The sequence below is a fragment of the Hemiscyllium ocellatum genome, unplaced genomic scaffold (assembly GCF_020745735.1).
Source record: "Hemiscyllium ocellatum isolate sHemOce1 unplaced genomic scaffold, sHemOce1.pat.X.cur. scaffold_270_pat_ctg1, whole genome shotgun sequence".
Classification (NCBI taxonomy): Eukaryota; Metazoa; Chordata; class Chondrichthyes; order Orectolobiformes; family Hemiscylliidae; genus Hemiscyllium; species Hemiscyllium ocellatum.
Genome location: NW_026868173.1, coordinates 653,875 through 667,158, shown reverse-complemented (window position 1 = coordinate 667,158; position 13,284 = coordinate 653,875). Strand labels below are relative to the sequence as shown.

Below are 13,284 nucleotides of genomic sequence, written 5' to 3'. Positions count from 1 at the left end.
GGCAAGTTGAGGTTTTACTGGAACCGAATGGAGACTGTTATTTCATCGCTGTTGTGAAACAAAGTCCGGCGGTGAGTCGATTCATCGTTATTTGGCTTTCTGGCGAATGGGAAAATCTTTCCAATGCATATGTTATTGAATTTCTCCCATTTCCTGCATTTCCGTCCTGGAGACACCGGAAGGGAAAGGTAATCTAATCGAGACTGTGATTGGTGAAATTCACTTTTTTATGGCCCATACTTATTATATTCTTTCTTTCTCTCTTTTCAGCATTGTCTGGGAAGTGGTGGTGCACTAAGGCTGCAGTATGTTTGAAAGAGTAGTTTGGAATTGCCCTGTTGTTAGTTGTGAGATTACTTTATGCCTCATGCCCTCGGACTGTCTCACATTTAGCATTCATGCTTCGCTGTGTCTGAACATGCATTAGGTATGCCAGTTTTGTTTGTGTTCCGTGTTAAATGCTTTCTGTTTGCGATTCGGTCAATACATTACGAGTTAACAGGGGTTCTGAGGTAACTTGCAGCAGCAAAAATCCTCAACTGAGGATCTGGGAAAGTTTCACGAAGCATGGTCAGTCGGAGCAAAAGTAAGGAAGTCGTTCGTTTCTGCAGTGTTTCACAATACTACCTTTCCCGTGAGCAGTCGAACAGACTAAATGATTGTGCTACAGACTGCGACGGCAAGCTCCGCTGAAAAGTAATCCTTTAAAACCGGTGTAAGCAACGCAAGGTTATTGGGGTACACCGCGTGGAAACAGAGACTTCGGTGTATCTCATCCATGCTCACCACATCACCAAAATTAAACAAGTCCCGTTCCACAGCATTTCTCCTCAATCCCTCTAAACCCATCCTATCCAGAAACTCATCCGATTACCATTGCAATTTTCTGAGTGCAATAGCCTCCTCCACTCCCTCTGGTAGCTCATTCCATACACCCACAACCTTGTGAGTGGAAAATGTGCGTCGGGGTCCTTTGTCAATTTCAGACCACTCACCTTAAACCTATGCTCTCGAGTTTCCAACTCACCCTAGCTTGTGTAAAACACGTAAATACTCAGTTTACAACCCTTCCATAAAACCATGTCGCAGCCGTTATGCTGCCGGGAAAGTTGTCCCAGCTTATTCCACTTCACACTCCAGTCCAAACATTGACGACATCCTTGTCTATATTTTGTCACTAATTTCAGTCTATATTTTTTGACTTTTTCAAGATGTCAATTTCCCTGGATAACAACGAGCTATTGGAAAAAGAAAGGTGAAACGTAGAATGGCTTCAACTTTCAGTGCTGGATGCCACAGAGCCGCAACGCGCTCGGCTGAAGCTCGTTTCTGTAGTGTAGTGGTCATCACGTTCGCCTCACACGCGAAAGGTCCCCAGTTCGAAGCTGGGCAGAAACTGCTTTGTTCTTCAATTGCAGCCTTTTACACGGACAAGAACGGAGCTTTCTTGCTTGCTCTCCCATCTGCAAATCTGCCTTCGAAAATGCTCGAACAAATCTGCTCTCTTTGTGAAATGTGATGCACTTCCATTTAATTAGTGAGCAAAGCATTGTAAAGGCTTGTTCTGATCAGAACCATTGTAAAACCTGGTTCTGATCATAAGTCATTCTGTTTGAGAGTGTAGTTACCGCGTTCTGATCCCTTCCACGAAAAACTGTCCCGCATTTGCATTCCTTGCGCAGGCGGACCGGTTCAAAGACAGGGAAGAAGCTGATGCGCTGGTGCTACTGATCAGCGCACCACTGATTCCTGAACTAGTCTGTCTGTCAAATGTAAACCAAAGTCGTCTCTGCAAGGCCTCATTTGGAAACTCTCTGTCGTTATTCAACGTGCGAGAATTGGCAGCAGAGGTGCTGAATCATGGTTTGGATCAGTTCGCACGTTAGTGACTCATTCAATCAGCAACAGCAATGAAAGAAATTGCACTCCCAGAGGAACCTCTGGACTTGTGGTCTCATAGCGTCGCTAGTATTAAGGTGAGCCCCGAGATCTAAGCCATGTTGGAACTGAAACGGAGGAATTGACAGAGAGGCTGCAGAATAACATCGCAACCTTTTGGTTTTCTTTAAATCACTGACGAGCAGGAAACTGTAAACGGGCAGGGCGAGTGGGAAAGTGAGGCAGTTGCAGCTCTGGTGAAACTCCTTCTTTGTAAGTCACTCAGCACCAAGAGACGTGAAGGTGACTCATGCCTGAGAACTCTTCACATCGAGAACAAAAAGCAATCAAGTGCAGTTAGCACCTCTCCCGGAATTGGGGTGGGGTGAGATAATTACCTTTTGACTTCAGTTACTATGTTCAGAAACTGCCTTTTAAATTGAGGTGAACAGAAACTGCATTTCTAATGAGCACCATGGAATTTAGCAAGATTTATTGAGTCGCTTCTCGTCGCTTCCCACACAGGTTTCCAAGTCAGTCGGTATCGATGTGGCTCATGTCCAGGTGTGAATATCCCTGCAGCCAATTGCACGGTTAAGGTAAAAGGCAAGGAAAGTGGCATCTCGAACCAGCCCCGAGGTCATATCATCCTCACAAGGTGATCTGTCGTTCTCGGATTGTAATGCTACCTCCGGTTTTAGGGTGGAGAACATTCTTTGCAAAACAGACACAGTGACTGAAAATATAGTGCACGGTATGATGTGGAACACGGCCTGCTCAGCTTTGTGCATTTTCCCTGTAGTCCGGTGTGTTTCGTGTTCCGTGTAAACGTGAACGTTGTCCTGTTTCGAGCAATCGGTGAAATCATTCAGCAAAGCAAGAATCGAAATTGAAGTAATGTCAAGCAGCTCATGGTGATTTGACCAAATCATTACCGAACATATATTCTCACGCAGTCAAAGATACATTTCTGGCTGAAAAGAGTCTGAGAAGATAGACACAGCTTACCATTGATTTTTGTCTGGATTGATGGGCTTTCATTATCTGCTGCGAAATAGACATTGTAGCCGGGCACATACCAGCTGCTGTGCGAGTCGGACAGGGACCATGGAACCCTTTTCATGTGACTTTGCATGTGTGGTTATGCAGGAGCACAATTCGAAATGCAAGAAAATGGACGCTCAGGCTGTCTGGTAGTGTGGCCGAGCGGTCTAAGGCGCTGGATTCAGGTTCCAGTCCTGAAAGGGGCGTGGGTTCGAATCCCACCACTGCCATTTCAGCTGATCAACTCGAATGCTGCTTCGATCCCCGCTGCATTGATGTTCTCGGAGAATTAACTGTGGACAGGTGCCGAGTATTGTCAGGTCTCTCAGCTGCCATGATGTTATTCGCCTCCCCTGCAGAAAATCGCAAGCAGCTCAGCGATTGGTTTATGTTCCAGGCAAGTTGAGGTTTTACTGGAACCGAATGGAGACTGTTATTTCATCGCTGTTGTGAAACAAAGTCCGGCGGTGAGTCGATTCATCGTTATTTGGCTTTCTGGCGAATGGGAAAATCTTTCCAATGCATATGTTATTGAATTTCTCCCATTTCCTGCATTTCCGTCCTGGAGACACCGGAAGGGAAAGGTAATCTAATCGAGACTGTGATTGGTGAAATTCACTTTTTTATGGCCCATACTTATTATATTCTTTCTTTCTCTCTTTTCAGCATTGTCTGGGAAGTGGTGGTGCACTAAGGCTGCAGTATGTTTGAAAGAGTAGTTTGGAATTGCCCTGTTGTTAGTTGTGAGATTACTTTATGCCTCATGCCCTCGGACTGTCTCACATTTAGCATTCATGCTTCGCTGTGTCTGAACATGCATTAGGTATGCCAGTTTTGTTTGTGTTCCGTGTTAAATGCTTTCTGTTTGCGATTCGGTCAATACATTACGAGTTAACAGGGGTTCTGAGGTAACTTGCAGCAGCAAAAATCCTCAACTGAGGATCTGGGAAAGTTTCACGAAGCATGGTCAGTCGGAGCAAAAGTAAGGAAGTCGTTCGTTTCTGCAGTGTTTCACAATACTACCTTTCCCGTGAGCAGTCGAACAGACTAAATGATTGTGCTACAGACTGCGACGGCAAGCTCCGCTGAAAAGTAATCCTTTAAAACCGGTGTAAGCAACGCAAGGTTATTGGGGTACACCGCGTGGAAACAGAGACTTCGGTGTATCTCATCCATGCTCACCACATCACCAAAATTAAACAAGTCCCGTTCCACAGCATTTCTCCTCAATCCCTCTAAACCCATCCTATCCAGAAACTCATCCGATTACCATTGCAATTTTCTGAGTGCAATAGCCTCCTCCACTCCCTCTGGTAGCTCATTCCATACACCCACAACCTTGTGAGTGGAAAATGTGCGTCGGGGTCCTTTGTCAATTTCAGACCACTCACCTTAAACCTATGCTCTCGAGTTTCCAACTCACCCTAGCTTGTGTAAAACACGTAAATACTCAGTTTACAACCCTTCCATAAAACCATGTCGCAGCCGTTATGCTGCCGGGAAAGTTGTCCCAGCTTATTCCACTTCACACTCCAGTCCAAACATTGACGACATCCTTGTCTATATTTTGTCACTAATTTCAGTCTATATTTTTTGACTTTTTCAAGATGTCAATTTCCCTGGATAACAACGAGCTATTGGAAAAAGAAAGGTGAAACGTAGAATGGCTTCAACTTTCAGTGCTGGATGCCACAGAGCCGCAACGCGCTCGGCTGAAGCTCGTTTCTGTAGTGTAGTGGTCATCACGTTCGCCTCACACGCGAAAGGTCCCCAGTTCGAAACTGGGCAGAAACTGCTTTGTTCTTCAATTGCAGCCTTTTACACGGACAAGAACGGAGCTTTCTTGCTTGCTCTCCCATCTGCAAATCTGCCTTCGAAAATGCTCGAACAAATCTGCTCTCTTTGTGAAATGTGATGCACTTCCATTTAATTAGTGAGCAAAGCATTGTAAAGGCTTGTTCTGATCAGAACCATTGTAAAACCTGGTTCTGATCATAAGTCATTCTGTTTGAGAGTGTAGTTACCGCGTTCTGATCCCTTCCACGAAAAACTGTCCCGCATTTGCATTCCTTGCGCAGGCGGACCGGTTCAAAGACAGGGAAGAAGCTGATGCGCTGGTGCTACTGATCAGCGCACCACTGATTCCTGAACTAGTCTGTCTGTCAAATGTAAACCAAAGTCGTCTCTGCAAGGCCTCATTTGGAAACTCTCTGTCGTTATTCAACGTGCGAGAATTGGCAGCAGAGGTGCTGAATCATGGTTTGGATCAGTTCGCACGTTAGTGACTCATTCAATCAGCAACAGCAATGAAAGAAATTGCACTCTCCGAGGAACCTCTGGACCTGTGCTTTCATAGCGTCGCTAGTATTAAGGTGCGCCCGAGATCTAAGCCATGTTGGAACTGAAACGGAGGAATTGACAGAGAGGCTGCAGAATGACATCGCATCCTTTTGGTTTTCTTTAAATCACTGACGAGCAGGAAACTGTAAACGGGCAGGGCGAGTGGGAAAGTGAGGCAGTTGCAGCTCTGGTGAAACTCCTTCTTTGTAAGTCACTCAGCACCAAGAGACGTGAAGGTGACTCAGGCGTGAGAGCTCTTCACATCGAGAACAAAAAGCAATCAAGGGCAGTTAGCACTTCTCCCGGAGTGAGGGTGGGGTGAGATAATTACCTTTTGACTTCAGTTACTATGTTCAGAAACTGCCTTTTAAATTGAGGTGAACAGAAACTGCATTTCTAATAAGCACCATGGAATTTAGCAAGATTTATTGAGTCGCTTCTCGTCGCTTCCCACACAGGTTTCCAAGTCAGTCGGTATCGATGTGGCTCATGTCCAGGTGTGAATATCCTTGCAGCCAATTGCACGGTTAAGGTAAAAGGCAAGGAAAGTGGCATCTCGAACTGGCCCCGAGGTCAGAGCATCCTCACAATGTGATCTGTCGTTCTCGGATTGTAATGCTACCTCCGCTTTTAGGGTGGAGAACATTCTTTGGGACCCTTATGCTGCAAAACAGACACAGTGACTGAAACTATGCTGCACGGTATAATGTGGAACACGGCCTGCTCAGCTTTGTGCATTTTCCCTGTAGTCCGGTGTGTTTCATGTTCCGTGTAAACGTGAAAGTTGTCCTGTTTCGAGCAATCATTGAGCAAAGCAAGAATCGAAATTGAAGTAATGTCAAGCAGCTCATGGTGATTTGACCAAATCGTAACCGAACATATACTCTCACGCACTCACAGAAACATTTGTAGCTGAAAAGAGTCTGAGTAGGTAGACTCAGCTTACCATTGATTTTTGTCTGGATTGAGGGGCTCCTTCTTTGTGTTTCACTCAGCAACCAGAGACATGAAGGTGACTCTGGCAGAGAGCTCTTCACATCGAGAACAAGAGCACTCAAGGGCAGTTAGCACCTCTTTGACATCTTCTGGGGTGGGGTGGGGCAATCACCTTTTGACTTCTGTTAATATCCTCAAAAACTGAAAGTTGTTCTGTTTCGAGCAGAGGACGAAATCATTTACCAAAGCAACAATCCAAATACCAGCAATATCATGCAGCTCATGGTTACTTTGCCCAATCATATCCGAATATACAGTCTCTCATACAGACATTACATTTGTGGCTTTAGCAAATCTCAGAAGCTTGATTCCAGCTATCAAATGATTTTTGGCTGGATTGAATGTTTGTTGCGAGATTGATATTGTAGTTGGGCATATCCCTGCAGCTGTGCCAGCAGGAGAGGGATCACAGAACTGTTTCCCTGTGACTTTGCTTCTAATGTTTCACAGGAGCACCATGGAAGGTGTAAGACAATACACTGCAGCTGTGGCTGGTTTCGTGGCCAAGTGACCGAAGGAACTGCTTTCTCACTACAAACTCTCAGGTGGCTCGAGTTCAGATCCAACCGCTGCCCTTTGTGGGTGTGCTGCTTGTTTTACTGCAGCCTGTTAAATGCTGCTGTGTTTAAATTCCAACACAACCATGTGGTTTTGCTTTTGGAAATGTACCTCTGATTTGGGAGAGTGCACACTCTCTATCCTGTCAGTGTTTATGCTGTTATGATCACGTTTGCGTCCCACATGAAATGTCCCCGTTCTCAAGCGGTTCTACTGCTGCATCATGTTCCGGCCAAGTTGTGTTATTCACTGTTTTCACTGAAACAGAACGGAGATTGGTATTGCATCGCTGTTGTGAAACAAAATCCTGCAGTGACTTTACTTCTCATTATTTGGTGTTCTGGCGAATGGGAAAATAATTCCACTACATTGTGATGTCATATGGTCTTAAATTTCTTTTATTTCCTTCCCTTCTGCCCTGGAGATGGAGGAAGCAGGCACTGCCGCATTGTTGATCGGATGGGCAAATTAATCTAAACGAGACTGTGTTTGGGAATCTCTTAACTTTTCATGGTCCATTCATGTTCAGTTCTTTCTTTTCCCTCATTTCGGAGCTTTCCGGGAGGTGGCGGTGCACCAAGTTTCCAATACATTTTGGGAGTGCAGTTTGGAATTCCGCTGAAGGATCTGGGAGCTGTTTATGGCTGATTGCCCTCGCACTGTCCCCAGAACAGCATTCATGCTTCAATGTCTCTTAAAATGCATTTTAAACAAACTCCCATTTCCCAGCATCTGGCCCCTATCTCACTAAACCCTTCCTATCCAGAAGCTCAGCCGGTTGCCTTTGAAATCTTCTGAGTGTACGAGCCTCCTCCACTTCCTCTGGAAGCTGATTCCATACACGCACAACCTTCTGTGTGGGAAAGGTGCCTCATTCCGTTTTATATTTTACCCGTCTCACCTTAAACCTATGCTCTCCAGTTTTTAACTCGCCCCATATTGCAGAGATCAATAACTCAATTTTTCTGTTGACAAACCTTCCTTCAGGCCATGCCCGACGATGAAGGGTAAGACGTCCCAGCATGTTCAGGCTCGCCCGACATTCCAAACTGTGCACCCCTGACACCATCTTTGTCTATATTTTGTGAGCAATTTCCCGTGATTTTCTTATTTTTTTAATGATGCCAGTTACGCTGGAGAATAACCAGCTCCTGGAAACAGAAAGATGAAGCGTTGAACGGCTGTAAAGTTTAGTGCTGGCCCACTCTGAACACCAGTTGCTCGCGGGGATGTTGCCTGTAGTGTAGTGACTGTTAGAGTCACCTCATACACGAAAACTCCTCACTTCAAAATCGGGCAAGAATAGCCTTATTCCCGATGGCAGCCTTTCAGACTGACATGAGCAGAGTTTTATAATTTGCTGTTCACGTCAGCAAACCTGGCTTTGAATTTGCTCGCTCATACATGTTTGCGTGATGAAACGGAATACAATCCCATTTCATTTCTGTGCGAAACATTGTCACAGTGGTCGCCAAACTGGTTTTGAATATGGACAGATGTGTACAGCACTGATGGCCATTCTGTGTCACAGTGGAGTTCCTGGACTCTGATCCTTCCACTAAAAACAGAACCACATTTGCTTTCCTTGGGCAGGTGGCCTGGTTCAAAGCCAAGGGGCAAAGGTTCCCAGCAAAATTCCTCAACTGAGAACCTGGGCATGTTTCATGGGGAATGGTCAGTGGGAGTAACATTGTGGAAGGACCCGGTACTGCAGTAAACTTCTAGACACTAAATTCAAGAGCGATTGGATTTTAGTATTCTGAGGCACAATTTAAATTGATTGGTAAAATTGGAATTCTTTCTTAATTAGCAAACAAAACTGACTTGTTTCACAGCCAACCGTTACATCTTTCCAATTTTCTAGTCCACGCTGAGACTGCGAGCTGGTCATCACAGGTATTAGTTAGCGCTCAGTTCCCAACAGCATTCACTCTCATTTAAAGGTGGAGGGCACGTCTTCAACTTCATAACACTGTTCTCATCACAAAATCCTGCAGTTTGTAATCTAGGAGACGGGGTTAGCTTGCAACCGTTACCGTATTAAATGTGAAGATTTTCACACGGGAAGCACCATTCTTGAGGGGGCGGGGTGGGGGGGGTTAGTTTCTGTAAGCTGTGTCCCAGGGCTATGCAGGGAGCTGCAGTGGCCACTTTCAGTTGACAGCAGGGGTCTGGAAAGAACAATGTTTGTCCCTATTTTACTCCATGTGGAGCCAGGGAACACAGAATCATCAATGGTTTGGGCTGCAATTCCATCTTGCCATGGATTTTCCGGTTTAAATGGAGCTAGGGTAGTATTCCCATAGTCTGATCTGGAACAACCAAAGCTCCATACCTGGATGTTGTCAAACTTCCAAACTTTATCTTTCAGCCCGCTGCTGACCATTGGAGTCATACAGCCTGTCACCAACCAGGCGTGCCGATTTCCCTAAAGCAGGAAGGTTAGCGGGGATCTGAAGGGCGGTGGAATAACTGGAGCTTTCACTGTTTTCAGAGTCTGTCACCAATTTTCCTGCTTTCATTACCAAAAGTGTCAGAGAGCTTAAGGGGTCTGCAAACACCCAGAGGGAAAGGAACTGGAAATTAGAAGATACCCAGACCGTTCAAAATGACTGCCTGAGCTACATCACTATGACTCTGGTACTGGGATAATTCAAGCACACGGCTTGACAGAATCTGAAAATTAAATACAGAACTTCAGGCTGTTCAGTCCAAATGCAATCCATTAAGATACAGTGGATATTGAATCCCTTCTATGTAACCGCTTCATCAAATCCTCCCTGTCAATCTATCCACAATCTTAATTTTTGTATCTCGTTGTCCATTTCCCCCAGCTAATGTGAACATCTTGTTTTCATCTTCCTTACCTATAACAATAATAAGCCAATAAGCTTTGTCACATCTTGCTTCAACTCCAGTTGCTCCATTGCATCATAAGTCACTCCTGAAACTTTCTTGTAAATGAATGAGCCTATCCCCTCTCTGGAGCCTCCAATCCTTCGCAATGTATGATGATCTCTGTTGTGAGTATACTGATCACCCTCGACTTCGAGGAGCGATAATGTGAGTTTCCGAAATTATAGAGAGGGTGCAGGAGGAACCCAATAGGACTGGCACCTTTTGGGAGAGAGAAATAATGTTCATGTTTAGAGACAATTTCTTACTTTATTTTGATTATTCTTTTCTCTCTGCCCTAATAGTGATGGATCTTGTAAGCTTCTTTCTCTGAGGACTTCAAGGAAGGATATATACACAAAAGTATCAAACTAAGGGAATTATTTGTCTGTCTGATTTCTCACATGGACCAGCATTGCCTTTATTAAACTTCTTTGAATATGTGAAGAAGATTCACAGACAGGAAACGCCAAAGAAACATTTAATCAAAATCTGACAATATCAATTGATTCATCACAAACTGGAAATAATTGACGTTTGAGTGTTGCATCCTCAGTCATTACCAATCACTGCATACAATTTCTCCATCATATCCTCCCTGACGATCTGTACCAAAGTCTTAGGTGATTGTTGGTGTATCCCATACCTGGGGGAGGTGTGTTCCAGTTAGAGGAAGTTGGGAGCTGACAGGATGAACTGGGTTGGGGAGGAGATGGGATTTGGGTGATAGACTTTGGAAGTATTTGAACCTAGCTCAGTCAGCCATTACCCTCACGCCATGCGGGCTGACCGGGGAAGTATTGATCTGTGACTGTCTCTGTCTGTCTGTGACAGCATGTGGACTGGGGGTCACTTGTTCCCTTGTTGCCTTTTCTCTCTCTCTCTCTCTCTCTCTCTCTCTCTCTCTCTCTCTTTCTCTTCTCTCTCCTCTCTCGTTTTCTCTCTCACACTCTCATTCTTCTGCTCTCTCTTCTCCACCCCTTCTTCACCTCTCTTCTCATCTTCCCTGCTTCTCCCTCTCTTCTCTTTCCCTCTCTCTTCCCTCACTCTTCTCTCCCCTCTCTCTTCTTTCTCCCTCCACTCTCACTTCATCTCTCTCTCTCTCTCTCTCTCCCCCTCTCTCTCTCTCTCTCGCTCTCTCGCTCTCTCTCTCTCTCTCTCTCCCCCTCTCTCTCTCTCATTAGGGTCGCATGGTGGCTCAGTAGTTACCATTGCTGCCTCACAGTGCCAGGGACCCTGTTCAAATCCTGCCCAAGGCGACTGTCTGTGTGTAGTGTGCACATTTTCCCCAGTGTCTGCATGGGTTTCCTCACCCGGTCCAATGATGTGCAGATCAGGGTGGACTGGTCATGGGAGCCCAATGAGTTAGGTGAACTGTCCAGACTGAGAACGGTCTGGGTAGGTTACTCTCCTACCCATCTTCCCACCCCTCTCTTTCCCCCAGTCTCCTATCCCCTCTCTTCTGCCACCCTGTCCTCACCTATCTTCCCAATTCTCTCCTCACTTTCCTCCCACACTTTCACCGTCCTACCCATCTGCCCTTCTGTCTTTCATCCAATTTCCTCCTCCCCACGTCCAACCACTCTGTCCTCCTGAACTCTCCTCGCCACCTCCTTCTGCTCCTCCTGCTGTCTACTCACTCTCTCCGCACCGCCACCTCCTCCCCCTCACCTCTTCTCTCCCAGCTAACACCCCCCCCCACTCTCTTCCTCCTCACCCCACATCTCACCCACTCTCCTCCTCCCCCTCTCTGACACCCTCTTTTGCTCCTGCTGTTCTCTGCCTCATCCTCCCATCTCTCCCTGCCCCTCCCTTCTCCACCTCTCTCCTCTCCCTCTCTCTCTTCTACCCCTCTTTTCCACGCCCTCTCTACTCTCCCTCTCTCTCCTCCCCCTCTCCATCCTCCCACTCTCCTCCCACCCCCTCCCCTCCCCCACTCCACCCCCCTCTTCCCTCCCCCTCTCCTCCCCCACACTCTCCCCTCCCCTCTCGCTTCTCCCCTCCCCTCTCTCTTATCAACCTCCCCTCTCTCCTAAGACCCCTCCCTTCCTCCTCCTTCTCTCCTCTCCCTCTTCCCTCTCTCCACTCCCTCTCCTCTCACTCCTCACTACTCTCTCCTCTCACTCCTCACCACTGTATCCTCTCCCCTCTCTCCCTCCCCCTCTCTCCTCATCCCCTTTCCCCTCTCCTCCTCCCTCTCTCCTTTCTCATCTCCCTTCTTCCCTCTTCCCCCTCCTCACTACTCACTCCTCTCACTCCTTACCACTGTCGCCTCTCTCCTCCCCTCTCTCCTCTCTCCTCTCCCCTCTCTCCTCTCTTCTCACCCCTTCCCCTCACCTCTCCCTTCTCCTCTTTCTCCCCTCTCCCTCTCACCTCTCCACTCTACCCTTTCTCCTCATCCCCTCTCTCCACATCCCCTCTCCTCACCCTTTCTCCTCTTTCTCCCTCTCCTTTCTTCGCCTCCCCTCCTCTCCTCATCCCGTTCCCAGCCCTCTCCTCCCCCTCTTCTCCACGCTCACCTCTCTCTCCTCCCCTCTCCATCCCCCTATTTATCACCCCTTCTCCTGAAATCCTTCCCTACCCCTTCGTATCCTCTCCTCCCACCTGTCCTCCCCTCTAATCTCCCATCTCTCCTACCCTCTCCTCCCTGGCTCTCCTCCCTGTCCCTGCTCCCTTTCCCTGCTCAACTTCCCCCTCCTTCCCGCACTTCCGCCTCTCCTCCCGACTCTCTCCTCCCCCTCATCTCCCACTGTCCTCCCCTCCTCCGCATTTTCACCTCTCTCTTCCCCAATCCTCCACACATCCTCCACCCCTCCTGTCCCTCTCCTCCATCTCCCACCCACTTCTCCGCGCCCTCTCTCCTACTCCACCCCAAACTCTCCCTCGCGTCACACCCCAAACACCCCCTACATCCTCGCTTCCTCCCCTCTCTCCTTCCCCCTCGCTCCTAACCCCTCTCTTCCCCTCTCTTCCCCATTACTCGTCCCTTACTTCATTCGCTGTCTCGTTCCCGTCCTCCACCTTCCACTTGCTCCCCACCTCTACTCCTCTCTTTCATTGTTCTCCTTCTCTGCTACAAACCGTTTCCCCTACACCCTCTACCCCTCCACTCCCTCTAACGCCATTCACCCCTCGCTCCTCACTCCCGTCCTCCTGTTCCCTCTCCTACCCAACTCCTCTTACCCTTTCCTCCCATCTCTCTTCCTACTCTCGCCCACCGTTCCCAGCTCTCTCCTTCCCCCTCTCTCCTACAGCCCACTCTCCACCCCTTCTTTCCTCTGCCCTGCCTCTTTTCCCAATCCACTTATCCCCGCACCTCCCCTTCCTCCACCGTCTCTTCTCCCCCTCCCTCCTCACCTCTCCCTCCCGTTCCCTCCTCACTCTCCCTTCCCATCTCTCACATTGAAAGATGAGGCACACAAAGTGGTCAAAAACAGCAGGAAACTGGAAGATTGGGAAAGCGTAAAAGATCAGAAGAAAGCCACAAAAAGAGTGATAAAGAACCGTAGGAAAGAACAGGAGAGAAAATATGTACCACAGAATTTAAAGACAGATTTCAGACGTTTCTATGAA

The 13,284-nt window shown here is 47.4% G+C and overlaps 3 non-coding genes across 3 annotated transcripts; all 3 read left to right on the top strand.

The window, feature by feature from the left end:
- Positions 1–1,325: 1,325 nt before the first annotated feature.
- On the top strand, positions 1,326–1,398 carry trnav-cac (transfer RNA valine (anticodon CAC)). Its single transcript has one exon. It is a non-coding gene; the product is annotated as a tRNA-Val (tRNA).
- A 1,672-nt stretch (positions 1,399–3,070) lies between these two features.
- Positions 3,071–3,152, top strand: trnal-cag (transfer RNA leucine (anticodon CAG)). Its single transcript has one exon. It is a non-coding gene; the product is annotated as a tRNA-Leu (tRNA).
- Positions 3,153–4,643: 1,491 nt separating this feature from the next.
- trnav-cac (transfer RNA valine (anticodon CAC)) lies at positions 4,644–4,716 on the top strand. Its single transcript has one exon. It is a non-coding gene; the product is annotated as a tRNA-Val (tRNA).
- The last annotated feature ends 8,568 nt before the right edge of the window (positions 4,717–13,284 follow it).